The sequence below is a fragment of the Ranitomeya imitator genome, chromosome 5 (genome assembly GCF_032444005.1).
Source record: "Ranitomeya imitator isolate aRanImi1 chromosome 5, aRanImi1.pri, whole genome shotgun sequence".
NCBI lineage: Eukaryota > Metazoa > Chordata > Amphibia > Anura > Dendrobatidae > Ranitomeya > Ranitomeya imitator.
The window spans coordinates 689,136,158-689,151,009 of NC_091286.1; the positions used below are offsets into that span (position 1 = coordinate 689,136,158).

The following is a 14,852-nucleotide window of genomic DNA, read 5'->3' on the forward strand; positions in this document are numbered from 1 at the left end:
ATGGGTTGTGTGAACGCTTTAACGGGACGTTAAAACAACTCATTGGGACTTTTACCAGGACCTACAGGGACTGGGAGAAATTCTTGCCACACCTCCTGTTTGCCTATCGGGAGGTTCCCCAAGAATCCACGGGGTTCTCCCCATTTGAACTGGTATATGGGAGGTAGGTAAGGGGACCCCTAGACTTAGTGCTAGAACACTGGGAAGGGGAGGGCATCATAGAAGGGGTTCCTATTGTACCCTATGTGCTGGAATTCCGGGACCGCCTACAGGAGCTGACCCAGGCTGTATGTGGGAACATGAAGGTGGCCCAGTGGCGCCAGCGCGTATAGTACGATCGGAGGGCCAGAGAACGCACCTTGGAAATAGGACAGAAGGTCCTGGTGTTAGAGCCCACTAGGCAGAACAAGTTCCAAGCTGCATGGCAGGGGCCCTACCAGGTAGTGGGTAAAATAGCCGACACCACCTATAATGTCGCCGATTGTGACGACCCCAGGGTTATCTGCATGTTTCACGTGAATATGCTGAAGCCCTACCGGGAGCGTCCTGAAGAGGTAGTGGCCATCTGTGCACCTGAAGCAGAGGATTTAGCCGGACTTCCCTTGCCTGATGTCTTAGGGGAGAGGACTCAGTCTAAAACATGGGACCAGGTACACTTGGGTGAAGACCTAGGTCCCCGGGAGAGACAGCAGGCGAGGCGTTGTTGAGGCAGCGACAGAGGATGTTTTCAGGGAGACTAGGGTACACTTGCCTGGCACAACACAAGGTTGAGATCCAGGATCAGACCCCCCTGCGACAACCCCCCTTCCGCATCCCTGAGTCTGTACGAGAAGGGATGCAACAAGAGATACAAGAGATGTTGCGTTTAGGGGTCACTGAGGAGTCAGATAGTCCCTGGGCATCCCCCATAGTGTTAGTGCCCAAGAAGGATGGGACTACACGGTTTTGTGTAGACTATCGAAAGCTCAATAAGAAAACGTTGACGAATGCGTATCCCATGCCTCGTGTGGATGAGTTGTTAGACTGGCTGGCGGGGGCAAAGTATTTGACCACCATCGATCTATGCAACGGCTACTGGCAGATTCCCCTTAGTCCTGACGCTATTCCCAAGTCGGCATTTGTCACCCCGTTCGGCTTATTCCAGTTTCGAGTTATGCCATTCGGGATGAAGAATTCCCCGGCGACCTTCCAGAGGCTGGCTGACCGGCTTCTGGATGGTCTCCAGGACTACTGTATGCTTGTGCCTACCTGGACGACATCGCCATCTACAGCGCGACATGGCAAGAGAATCTAAATCACCTAGAGACAGTATTGGACAGGATACACAAGGCCGGAATCACCCTGAACCCAAACAAGTGTCACGTGGGCAAAGCAGAGGTTCAGTATTTAGGGCATTGCGTGGGAAGTGGGAAACAGAGACCAGAACCAGCCAAGATTGAGGCCATAGCCAAATGGCCCACCCCACGCACTAAAACCCAGGTCATGGTGTTTCTAGGGACAGCGGGGTATTACAGGAAATTCATCCCCAATTACAGCAGCGTAGCCAAGCCCCTCACTGATCTGACCCGTAAGAACCAACCCCGCCAGCTAACCTGGACCCCAGAGTGTGAAGAAGCCTTCCGCCAACTAAAGGACGCCCTCACCAATACCCCTGTATTGGCCGCACCCGATCCAACTAAACGTTTCCTTGTTCACACAGACGCTTCTATGTTTGGATTGGGGGCAGTACTGAGCCAAGTCGGGCCGGACGGCCAAGAACACCCGGTAGCTTATCAGAGTCGGAAACTACTGCCCCATGAAGTAAGCTATGTGGCCATCGAGAAGGAGTGCCTGGCGGTAGTATGGGCACTCAAAAGGTTGCAACCATATTTGTATGGATGACAGTTTTCCCTCCTAACGGACCATAATCCCCTAGTCTGGCTTAATCGGGTCTCCGGAGACAACACCAGATTACTGCTGTGGAGTTTAACCCTACAACCTCTGGACTTCACCATCCGGTAACGCCGATGGACTAAGTCGACAAACGGAACTTGTACCCACCCCATAAACTTCGGTCATCCCCAAACCGATCCGTTAAGGTGGAAGTTGCAGCGTGAAAATGCAAATATGCCAAAGTAGTGCCAAGTATTTTGTAGTGACCATACACTGAAGGGCCCAGTACATTGTAGTGTCCAGACACTGAAGGGCCCAGTACATTGTAGTGCCCATACATTGCAGTGCTCATATGTTGTAGTGCCCATACATTGTAGTGCCCAGTACATTGTAGTGCTCAGTACATTGTAGTGTCCGTACATTGTAGTTCCCGTACATCATAGTGCCTGTACATTGTAGTGCCCATACATTGTAGTGCCCAGTACATTGTAGTGCCCATACGTTGTAGTGCTCGTACTTGTAGCGCCTGTACATTGTAGTGCTCATACATTGTAGAGCTCAGTACATTGTAGTGCCCAGTACATTGAAGTGCCCATACATTATAGTGCTCGTACGTTGTAGTGCCCATACATTATAGTGCTTGTATGTTGCAGTGCCTGTAAATTGTAGTGCTCAGTACATTGTAGTGCCCAGTACATTGAAGTGCCCATACATTATAGTGCTCGTACGTTTTAGTGCCCATACATTATAGTGCTTGCATGTTGCAGTGCCTGTAAATTGTAGTGCCCATACATTGTAGTGCTTGTATGTTGTAGTGGCCAGTACATCGTAGTGCCCATTACACTGTAGTGCCCAAAACACTAAGTGCCCAGTATGTTGTAGTGCCCAGTAAGACAAAGTCCAGCTCACCATGATCGGCATATCATGATTAAGGGTGCTTGTTCACCAGAAACGCGTTGATATCGCATTTTATTCTTTGTTGCTGCTAATGTTTTATCCTCCACTGAATATGATTTGAAGTGAATAAAGAAAGGTTTTTTTTTTTCACTACCTCGTTGAGCTGGATTCCTCATCTTATTTTGTAGTGCCCAGTACATTGTAGTGCCCGTACATTGTCAGGCCCATACACCGTGCACAACTTGTGCTACTGGAGACAGTTAAGTGGGATGTCCTCGCTATATTAATGCCAAACATGTGGCACCTGTGCTCCCAAATCCAAATATCCCCCTCAAAAGGATTTATTTTTGAGGGGGTGAGAGCCATACCGCTTTTCCACCGCCTGTGTGCTACCAGCAACGATGAAACCAACTATACTCCTGATAACAGATGACAGACCTGAGTGTGGACTTTTTTGTGGGTTGAGTTGAAGTTTTAGGCCGGGGTCACACTTGCGAGTGCAATGCAGGAAACTCGCACGTGTCTCTCGCATCAATACCCGGCACTAGGACCGGAGCGTTAAGAAATACATGCAGCCGTACAGTCCGGTCCCGAGTGCCGGCGGCAGTGCCGGGTATTGATGTGAGAGACACGTGCGAGTTTCCTGCATTGCACTCGCAAGTGTGACCCCGGCCTTACTTGGTAAGTTTTGGGTACATAACATTTTAGATCAGTTTACATTTTTCTTGCGCTCTACGCTGAACACTTAAATTAGAGTTTCAATTGAAATCTCAGAAATTCAAGATTTTTAGGGGATTTACATGGAAGCCCCACTCGAAGTAGAGCTCAAGATAGATATGGACCGGGCCTTATGCTGATTTTTGGGAGGCAGAATTAACTTATCAACAGATGAAAAATGTTTTGAGAGCTATAGCTTATTTATTTTTCCGTCAACAGAGCAAGTTGAAAAAGCGATGACGTTTTTATTGGTTGCATTTTGGGGTACATAACATTTTTTTATCTCTTTCTATTCTAAAACTACACTTCAAGATTTTTCATTATTTTTTTACGCCACTCACAATGCGGTAACAAGCAAATAATAAATAATAATAAAAGCTTAATTTTTCAGGTCAGTACGATCAAACTAATATCATATTTTTGCACAATATAACTATATTTTGCCAAAAAATATTTTTTTACTGCATCACCATGTTCTGGAAAGTGTCACTTTTTACATTTTGTGCCGTGTGACCATTTGATTTTTGCAGGACAGCATGATGTGATATTTTTATTTATATGACTTTTTGATTGTGTTTTATTCCGCATGTGATGAAAAAAACCTGTTTTTATGTTTTTTACTTTTTTATGATGCTCACTGTAGGGGTTACATAACATGACTGTCTTATAGATCTGGGTGTCCTGGAAATAGAAATACCAATTATATGTTTTTATCAATTAATTTTGTTTCTACATTTAAAAAAAGAAAAAAAGTTTAATTCAAAACATTTTTCCGTTATTTTTCTTAATTTTTTTTCTTCACCTAATCCTTTTATAGGACTTTTTAATTGTCTTATGTCTGTTGTAATACCCTGCAATGCTTATGTAAAGCAGTAAGATAGAATAAAAAAAATTATATAACCTTAATATCAGTGTGACCGGCGTTAACAGGTTATTTTTTTCATCCAGCAAATGCCATAAGAAAAATATGCAGGGCAGTAATTATGCCATTGTGTTTTTTTTTTACTATTTCATCCCATATAGAAATTTTGTTCTCATTCAAAAGCAGAACTCTTCCAGGGAAAAAAAACAAACAACCTTCGAAGAAGGGTGTGAAAAACAAAAAAAAATGAAAAACATCCTTATCATTACAGAACACCCATCCAAAAATGTCCGGCAACCGAGGTCATGAAAGTGTTAAGTCGGTAAGTCCGTGGGTCCAATGAGCTGTTCTGCATCTTCTAGGTTTGGATTTAACGGGAATGGAAACTAAAAGCGTTGAAAATGAATTTCTATTTGTGTTATTGGTCGCTGCCCAAGAAGAAAAACATGGTTACAGTAAATTCATTGTGCGCCGTGTGATTTTTTTTCTTTGGCAGAAGATGCTTGCTTGACCTTCTGGAGACATGTTGATGTTTCCCATGGGGCGTTCAACAAAATGGAATTGTTTGTTTACTCGCCAAGGACGCCATGTTCTGACCGAGACGAAACGGAAACAGGACGTGAGCCGAAATCTGGGACTAGTGTCGTGGTTGGAGCCACTGGCATGAGAACGATGCCAATTGTGATGGACCCAAGTTCTGGTCGGTAATGGGGTCATTGAGTGCCAAAGAAAAGGGGAAACAAAAGTCAAAAACTTTACCCATAATCAAGATTTCTGCATTAAAAATAGTGAACTAATAAAATCTCAGACATTAACGACTGTGCCCATTGGTTAGGCCACTTCACTTAGTGGGGTCCAGGAGAACCCCGATATTCACCTTGTAACTCAAAACCGGGATCTGATGTTACTTACATGAGTTCTCCTGGGATTCAAAGGGGCAAAGAGGGAGAAACGTGTCAAAAACAGAGAGCTATGAATGGAAACAGGAGGCAGAGGTTCCTAGCTCAGAGTCTAGGAGGTCAGGAAACCAAGCATCAACCCAAAATGGCATTTAGGGCTTAATCAGATTAATCGTCAAGAACACACTTGAATAATCCAGAAGACATAGGAAGCACAATAATTAAATAACCGACAAAAGTGACGGGACACTGAGAGTGTAAATAGGGAGTTGGTCGCAATCATTGGTCCTCAGATCGACGTAATGGATGGTTCTTCTGATTGCCCCTCAATAGAGTCGGGTGCTGCACATGCTGCCTTTAACCAAAGTAAGCATCGTCCCTCCAAACAATATGGTGGCAGAGTCTAACCCTGGTGATCAGTTTGGAAGTGGAGACAGATAAATATGTATGAGGTAGACAGATCAAAGTCTGGGGGCATTGGATCACTGCATGGACCCCCTCCCACCCACATTAAACAGGTAATTAAAGTAGGTTATCTGATGGAGAGCAGACATGGAGTGTGGACACGGAGTATCTAACAAGTAGCTGACAGTTGTTGGAAGGGTAAACTTTGACTGTATACATCTTAATTACTAAAGAGGTGCTAATCAATGCAAGGTGAAAAAATACTGCACCGAAGGCAGAAGGGACGACTCAGTAACAGAGACCTCATATGGCAATGGACGTTCAATATTTTCCATGCCATATCTATAAAAAACAAGATGGACACAATTCATGGATATATCCATAATAAGTGAGCAGATTTGCATTTGTGGGTGAAATTGCTAAAGTTTTGGTAAGCTTGAAACCCACAGGAGCGCAACATCTCCCCGACTTATGGATTTATCATATTCTTGTGTGGTAGGTGTAGAATGATGGAAGGATGTTCGGTAAGATGACGGCCATATTGCTTCTCTAGGAAGTTACTGGGGTAAAATACGACCCACAGAAGAAATGATGGGCAAATCTGGATTACAATGGAATCTAATCAGCCGTCGCCCTCTTTTCTGAGCGGAGGAAGGAGCGAGGTTGGTGTGGATGTTGGACCTGACTGTGGGTCTCAGCTCATCGTCAGCCTATTGCGATTGGATGAACTCTTGACATCCCACTGGTGGGAGCCGCGCAGCTCATACACTTATCTGAGAATGGCGTAAAGAGATGAAGCAACATTGCGAGTAATAAACATTCAAATAAGGACTTTATGAATGATAATTGTAAGATTTGCACCCATACATCTCTAGTGGGTTTTTAGTTTACGCAAATGTAAACTTTACTTGTGCCTATGGAAAGGTTTAGATCACTCTTCATTGTGGCCTGATTTATTTTGCTTCTTCAATTTCCCAGAACTGTTTTTCTTTGGACATGCAGCTGGTGGAGCTTCAGGTTCAGAGCTCAGTGGGTGTTCCCTGTGAATCTGGTCTCTCAGTTTAGCACCCTTGGTACCCATTTCCTGTCATCGTTCTCTGGCAGATCTTGTGGAATGTTCCCGGTATATGCCAGGCCTTGTGGGTTATTCTTGGAATAGAAGTCTTGAGGAATGTTCTTCGTTTATTGCAGGACTTGTTGAGTGTTCCCAGCATACAGCAGGATGTGGGGTGTTCTCGGTATAAGGCAGGATGTAGGGAGTTCCCAGTATAAGGCAGGATTTGGGGAGTTCCCTGTATACTGCAGCATTTGGGGAGCTCCCAGTATACAGCAGGATGTGGGGAGTTCCCGGTATAAGGCAAGATGTGGGGTGTTCCCAATATCAGGCAAGATGAAGGGAATTCCCGGTATATGGCAGGATGTGGGGTGTTCCTGGCATAAGGCAGGATATGGGGTGTTTCCGTTACAAAGCAGGATGTGGGGTGTTTCCAGTACAAGGCAGGATGTGGGAAGTTCCCGGAATAAGGCATAATGTGGTGAGTTCCCCGTATATGGCAGGATGTGCGGTGTTCCCAGCATAAGGCAGGATGTAGGGTGTTTCGGGTGCAAGGAAGGATGTGGGGTGTTTCCAGTACAAGGCAGGATGTGGGAAGTTCCCGGAATAAGGCATAATGTTGTGAGTTCCCCGTATATGGCAGGATGTGAGGTGTTCCCAGCATAAGGCAGGATGTAGGGTGTTTCGGGTGCAAGGAAGGATGTGGGGTGTTTCCAGTACAAGGTAGGACATAGGGAGTTCCCGGGATAAAGTATGATGTGAGGAGTTCCCGGTATAAGGCAGGATCTGGGGTGTTCCCGGCATAAGGCAGGATGTAGGATGCTCCTGCCATAAGGTAGGATGTGGAGAGTTCCCAGTATACGCTGGATGTGGGGAGTTCCCGGTATAAGGCAGGATGTGGGGTGTTCCCAGTATATGGCAGGATGTGTTGAGTTCCTGGTTTGCAGCAGGACGTTGGGTGTTCCCAGTATAAGGCAGGAAGAGAGGTGTTCCTGGTTTATCACAGGATGTAAGATGTTCCTAGTATACAGCAAGATTTGGGGTGTTCCCTGTATACAGCAGGATGTGGGATGTTCCCGGTATACAGCAGCATGTAGAATTTTCCCGATGTACAGCAGGTCTTCTGGGGTGTTTCCGTCATAATGGGGAGTGTTCCTGATATGCCGTAATTAATACCCACTGGAAATGATATGAAGAACTGGTGAAACCACAATAGGGTCATGGGCACAAAAAACTCCTTGATGTAAAAGTCACTCAAAATCTAGTCAGTCTGTTCCGATCCTACAAAAAAAATTATTATAGACCAAACGGATAAGAAAGTTCCTGCTAGCTATGATTGATACCATCACAGCTAGGGTAGAAAATAGCCGAGCATCGCAGCTATGATAGATATATGGCAGAACATGTAGAGAAATGCTGCCATGATGGAAAGGTCTCAGGCACGGAGAGCTTCACAGCGTGCTGTGGTCAGACCTGTGTAACCATAAACTGTCAAAGGGACCGTCGTAGAGTGACTTCAGCTTTTTGTGAAAACCTGGACAATCCCTTTAAAGGATCGGCTGCTAATGGAGTCAGATACCTCAGGGCAGGGGTCCCCAACTCCAGTCCTCAAGGCCCACCAACAGGTCATGTTTTCAGGATTTCCTTAGTATTGCCCAGGTGATAATTGCATTACCTGTGCAAAACAAAGGAAAACCTGAAAACATGATCTGTTGGTGGGTCTTGAGGACTGGAGTTGGGGAACACTGCCTCAGGGCACCTGCAGACTTCTTGTGGAGAACATGCTTCAACAAATCAGAGCTATTTTGGGATACGTGGGATATACTGGGGAGATAGCATTACTGTGTAATACATACATAGTAACATAGTAACATAGTAACATAGTTAGTAAGGCCGAAAAAAGACATTTGTCCATCCAGTTCAGCCTATATTCCATCATAATAAATACCCAGATCTACGTCCTTCTACAGAACCTAATAATTGTATGATACAATATTGTTCTGCTCCAGGAAGACATCCAGGCCTCTCTTGAACCCCTCGACTGAGTTCGCCATCACCACCTCCTCAGGCAAGCAATTCCAGATTCTCACTGCCCTAACAGTAAAGAATCCTCTTCTATGTTGGTGGAAAAACCTTCTCTCCTCCAGACGCAAAGAATGCCCCCTTGTGCCCGTCACCTTCCTTGGTATAAACAGATCCTCAGCGAGATATTTGTATTGTCCCCTTATATACTTATACATGGTTATTAGATCGCCCCTCAGTCGTCTTTTTTCTAGACTAAATAATCCTAATTTCGCTAATCTATCTGGGTATTGTAGTTCTCCCATCCCCTTTATTAATTTTGTTGCCCTCCTTTGTACTCTCTCTAGTTCCATTATATCCTTCCTGAGCACCGGTGCCCAAAACTGGACACAGTACTCCATGTGCGGTCTAACTAGGGATTTGTACAGAAAATGTATATTTTCCTAACCAGTGGCGTAACTACAAAGTGAGGGGCCCCGATGCGAACTTTCAAATGGGCCCCCCCCCCCCGCGCCAAAATATTTCCCACTGAAATTCACATTTTCCCTATTCATTTCGCACACTATAGTTGTGTTGCAATGTTGTGTAGTCTGACCTAATACTGCCCTGTAATCGCTGAGAAAAATGATTTTATAACTAACATGTCCCTATAGTAATATGTCCTCCCTCGCTCTAATTCCAAGCGCACTCCCGGCGTTTGAACTCTGTGTGCTGTTTCTTCCTGGTATGACGCTGCAGTGCGTCATTTCCGGACCTGTGCAGTGTGGGGGTGTATTGGGTGTACTGGTCGGCTCTGGAGCATACGCACTGCACATTCTGACACTGGCAAGTACACACAATACTCCCCCACAGTGCACATGCTGGGCTCTGCCCACAGCCGTGTACAGCCCGTACACACGCGGCTCTGCTCCGTACACCTTGTACACACGCGGCTGTGCTCCGTACACCTTGTACACACGCGGCTCTGCTCCGAGAACCCGTACACACACGGCTTCGCTCCGAGAACCCGTACACACACGGCTCCGCTCCGTACACCTTGTACACACACGGCTCCGCTCCGTACACCTTGTACACACACGGCTCCGCTCCGTACACCTTGTACACACACGGCTCCGCTCCGTACACCTTGTACACACACGGCTCCGCTCCGTACACCTTGTACACACGCGGCTCCGCTCTGTACACCTTGTACACACGCGGCTCCGATCCCTACACCTTGTACACACGGCTTCGCTCCGAGAACTCTGTACACCTTGTACACACGCGGCTCCGATCCCTACACCTTGAACACACGGCTTCGCTCCGAGAACTCTGTACACCTTGTACACACGCGGCTCCGCTCCGTCCACCCCGTACACATGCGGCTCCGCTCCATACACCTCTTAAACACGCAGCACCACTCCATACACCCCATACATACACGAATCCGCTCACCTCTTTCACCCTCGGCTCAGCTTTGTAGACCTCGTACACACCTGACTCCGCTCCGTACACCTTGTACACACACGGCTCCGCTCCGTACACCTTGTACACACACGGCTCCGCTCCGTACACCTTGTACACACACGGCTCCGCTCCGTACACCTTGTACACACACGGCTCCGCTCCGTACACCTTGTACACACACGGCTCCGCTCCGTACACCTTGTACACACACGGCTCCGCTCCGTACACCTTGTACACACGCGGCTCCGATCCCTACACCTTGAACACACGGCTTCGCTCCGAGAACTCTGTACACCTTGTACACACGCGGCTCCGCTCCGTCCACCCCGTACACATGCGGCTCCGCTCCATACACCTCTTACACACGCAGCACCACTCCATACACCCCATACATACACGAATCCGCTCACCTCTTTCACCCTCGGCTCAGCTTTGTAGACCTCGTACACACCTGACTCCGCTCCGTACACCTTGCTCCACTACACACATACACGGCTCCGCTCTGTACACCTTGTACACACACGGCTCTGTTACATAAACATCCCCTCATTCAGCACCATGACAATCAAGCACAGCAGAGTCCTGCATAGTGCATACACTGAGGCCACTGATCATGTGACCCCTGACTCCTCCCCTCCTGTGACCTCATCACAGGTCCTGTGCACATAGAACAGGTAGGTGTGTGTGTGTGTGTGTGTGTGTGTGTGTGCGTGCGTGTGTGTCAGGTGTAAGCAGCACATCACTCACCAGCTAATGCCTGCCATCTCTCCAGCTTCAGTCAGTGATACGCACAGCCCTTCTGCTAGGTCACATGTCCTTCATGGACACGCCCACTCGCCGCACACTGCTGAAAGTCTGGTGAAGCTGTGGGCGTGGCCAGCAGGATGCGTGGGTGACTTGTCTCCTTCCCCTGCTACTTGTTTGCTGGACTGGGCGGGCCCTGAAAACACTGTGGGCCCCGTCGCAGTCGCGACCCCTGCGACCGCAGTTGTTACGCCCCTGTTCCTACATCTGCCGGTCGACAAAACACATGTAGATTGTCTTCATTATTACAAGAACATGTATAAATGATGGTGTGTTGCTCTTCCAGCATAGTTGAGTTCAGAAGTTCTCTCAATGTTCTTAAGAAGTTCTTGAGGGTCATAAACTGTGGCTTCTTGCAGCTGATGGACAACCGTCTCCCTCCCGCACTCCAGAAAAGCACCATTTGGAACTTTATTCTACTTACCAAACTAATGGACCTTCTTACAAGTCACTGTCGACTGTTGGTTGACCACGGTTATCTGATGTACATACAGGGGTTGGACAAAATAATGGAAACACCTGGAAACATCAACAAAAGTTAGTTTAATCTGGTGTAGATCCACCTTTTGTGGCGATTACAGCCTCAATTCTCTGAGGTATGGATTCATACAAGGTGTGAATTGTTTCCAAAGGAATTGTAGCCCATTCTGCAGTTAAAACACCCTCCAGTTCTTTGAGCGACGATGGCGGCGGAAATCGACGTCTAACTTGAATCTCTAAAATCGACCATAAATGCTCAATAATGTTGAGGTCTGGGGATTGTGGGGGCCAGATGACAGGCTTAACTTTATTAGAATGTTCCTCGTGCCATGTTTTAACGATTCTAGCTGTATGAATTGGTGCATTATCATCCTGAAAGATGGCGTTCCCCTCCGGGAACAGTGCTTGAACCATTGGATGCACTTGGTCGCCCAAAATGCCTAAATAATCTCGGCTGTTTATACTTCCATGAAGGGATATCATTGGCCCAGCGGATCTCCACGAAAAAGCTCCCCAGATCACCACAGAACCTCCGCCATGTTTTACGGTTGGGAGAAGGCAGTCTGGATGGAATGCTTCTTTCGGCTGTCTCCAAACCTACACTCAGCCGAAGGTCAGAAATAGGGTAAACGATGATTCATCTAAGAATATCACATGTTTCCACTGCTCGAGAGACCAATTCTGGAGGTTTCTACACCACTCTAAATGCTTGGAAACATTTGTCATTGAGAGCAGTGGTTTTCTAATTGCAGCTCTTCCGTGGAATCCAGATTTGTGCAGCTCCCAACGAACAGTTTTCTTGGAAACTGGGTTCTGTTGGTGTTCATTGAGCTCAGCAGTGATTTTCGGAGCCGTGGTCTTGCGATCCTCTCTCACAATTCGCTTTAGAGTCCAACGGTCTCTCTCAGTCATCATTGACTTTCGGCCGGACCTGTGCTTTGCTGCGGACGTTTTTCCTTCTCTTTCAAACGCAGTCATTACTTTGGAGACAGTACCTCTTGACACGCCAAGCATTCGGGCACTTTCTGTTACACCAGCACCTGCCATACGAGCACCAGCAATTTGGCCTCTTTGAAAATCTGATAGGTCTGCCATTGGTATCAGGTTCTCATCAATGTTCTTACAATTATGCAAAACAAACAGTTAATTTACATACACATATCACATAACACAAATAATCAACTACAAAACATTACCATATGTCACGGTTTGCATGTTTATCACATGTTCGAAGATTATGATGCCAAAATGTTAGGTGTTTCCATTATTTTGTCCAACCTCTGTACATAGAGAAGGGACAAAACAGATGTTGGGATGTAAGCAGTATCATTTCTCCTTGTGTAGAGGGACAAGCAAGGCCTGACATATCAGAGTGAGGAGACTTATTCGCTATGCAAGACCTATTCCTCTCTGAAGAGGCAATTTGCAAAACAGATGTTGACATGGCTTAAAAGCAGAGGTTCATGCTATAATTTGGCCTCCTACCACCACATGGTTGGCGAAGGATGACAACACTCCACTCTTGTTTGCATGTTGGAGTCACATTTCGGGCTCCATCACATCTCTGTTGGGTTCCTGCCTATGACATTCATTCCGTTTCTCCTCGCGTATTAAGATGCAGACATGGTTTAGTGTTTTTGGCCATTGTCTTGTTGAAAAACCCAATTAATACCTCAGTTTTCAGCTTCTGACCTTCTATTATCCGATACAGTGCAGGACTGAGGGTCCTGATAAGAATACCAAGTTGTTCAGTCCTTTACAGCCCCATACCGTTACTAATAGTAAAAATAGTCTTTGATGACCACAATACGAAGGCTGTGCGAAACACGAGCAATGTGAAGGGTTAATCCAATCCATATCGACCATTTACTGCTAACCTACTGTTGATTTGCTCCTGATCACGATTGCAGCTTTCATCTTCCCAGAGAAAACAAACCACTCCAAGATAATTCAGGGAAGAGACTCAGGAGGTGAGTCACCGAGGGCAGCCGCCATCATCGCCTCTTCAGGAGTATATGCTTCTATTAATGGAAATAACTCCAATAATGGAACCCTCAAAGATAAAAACAGATTAAACCCCTTATTGGCCACATACTTTTTACTGATTTTTGTGCAGGTGGAGGTTTAACAGCACAAACTTTATATAAGTGCTAGGCTACTTCAAATATGTAAACTGACGATAAATAGTGATTAGGATGACCATGTAACTAAATCTAGGATGACTAGTGTCAAAGGTCTGCAGACAGGGGAGTCGTAACTGAACCCACCTGCTTTTATCTCTGGAGTGAACAGCTCTCTGCTGCCCCCTATGGTCTGGACAATTACGCAATTGACTGACGAATAACAGAGGAGGCCGCAGGCTGTTTATACTAATAGGCCAGTGATCGTACGGTATATACACTTCTGATTGTCACGCATGGTATATGTGTATATACCCCCAATACAGTGACTGCTAACTCCACGATAACCCCAGAATTACTCGCTGCCACCACCAGTTGTTTTTTATATTGGCTGACTGGACGTCTGATTCTGGTAGTGTATAGCTTCAAGGTGCGGTTTACAGAACAAAAGGAACAGAACTATTACATTTTATACTTTATCCGGAATTATAGTCAGTGTTAATAAAAATATACAAAAGATTTTACAAAGGGGACAAAACAATACAGCATATACAATTACATACAAGGATAAAACATAAGAAACTTACTACGCCGGCCCCAGACATGGCTCAGCTAGCGAAGGAAAGCAAGTTACACTAACACTCCTCCTCTTGATGACATCACGTGGGCCAGGTTCTGGGATGTTCTCAGCCCTTTGGGATTTTATGGAATTCTCAACTTATGAGATATCTTCACTCCTGACGATTGCAGAAATTCAAGATCGACGTCATATTTTTTATCGAGATTTTACCTTTACATACAGTGGGGCAAAAAAGTATTTAGTCAGTCAGCAATAGTGCAAGTTCCACCACTTAAAAAGATGAGAGGCGTCTGTAATTTACATCATAGGTAGACCTCAACTATGGGAGACAAACTGAGAAAAAAAAATCCAGAAAATCACATTGTCTGTTTTTTTAACATTTTATTTGCATATTATGGTGGAAAATAAGTATATGGTCAGAAACAAACAATCAAGAGTTCTGGCTCTCACAGACCTGTAACTTCTTCTTTAAGAGTCTCCTCTTTCCTCCACTCATTACCTGTAGTAATGGCACCTGTTTAAACTTGTTATCAGTATAAAAAGACACCTGTGCACACCCTCAAACAGTCTGACTCCAAACTCCACTATGGTGAAGACCAAAGAGCTGTCAAAGGACACCAGAAACAAAATTGCAGCCCTGCACCAGGCTGGGAAGACTGAATCTGCAATAGCCAACCAGCTTGGAGTGAAGAAA

The 14,852-nt window shown here is 45.9% G+C and overlaps 1 long non-coding RNA gene across 1 annotated transcript; it reads left to right on the forward strand.

Moving 5' to 3' along the window:
• The first annotated feature begins 1,454 nt into the window (after positions 1–1,454).
• Positions 1,455–5,042, forward strand: LOC138680984 (uncharacterized). The gene is made up of 3 exons (XR_011321863.1): positions 1,455–1,800; positions 4,510–4,670; positions 4,845–5,042. It is a non-coding gene; the product is annotated as an uncharacterized lncRNA (long non-coding RNA).
• The last annotated feature ends 9,810 nt before the right edge of the window (positions 5,043–14,852 follow it).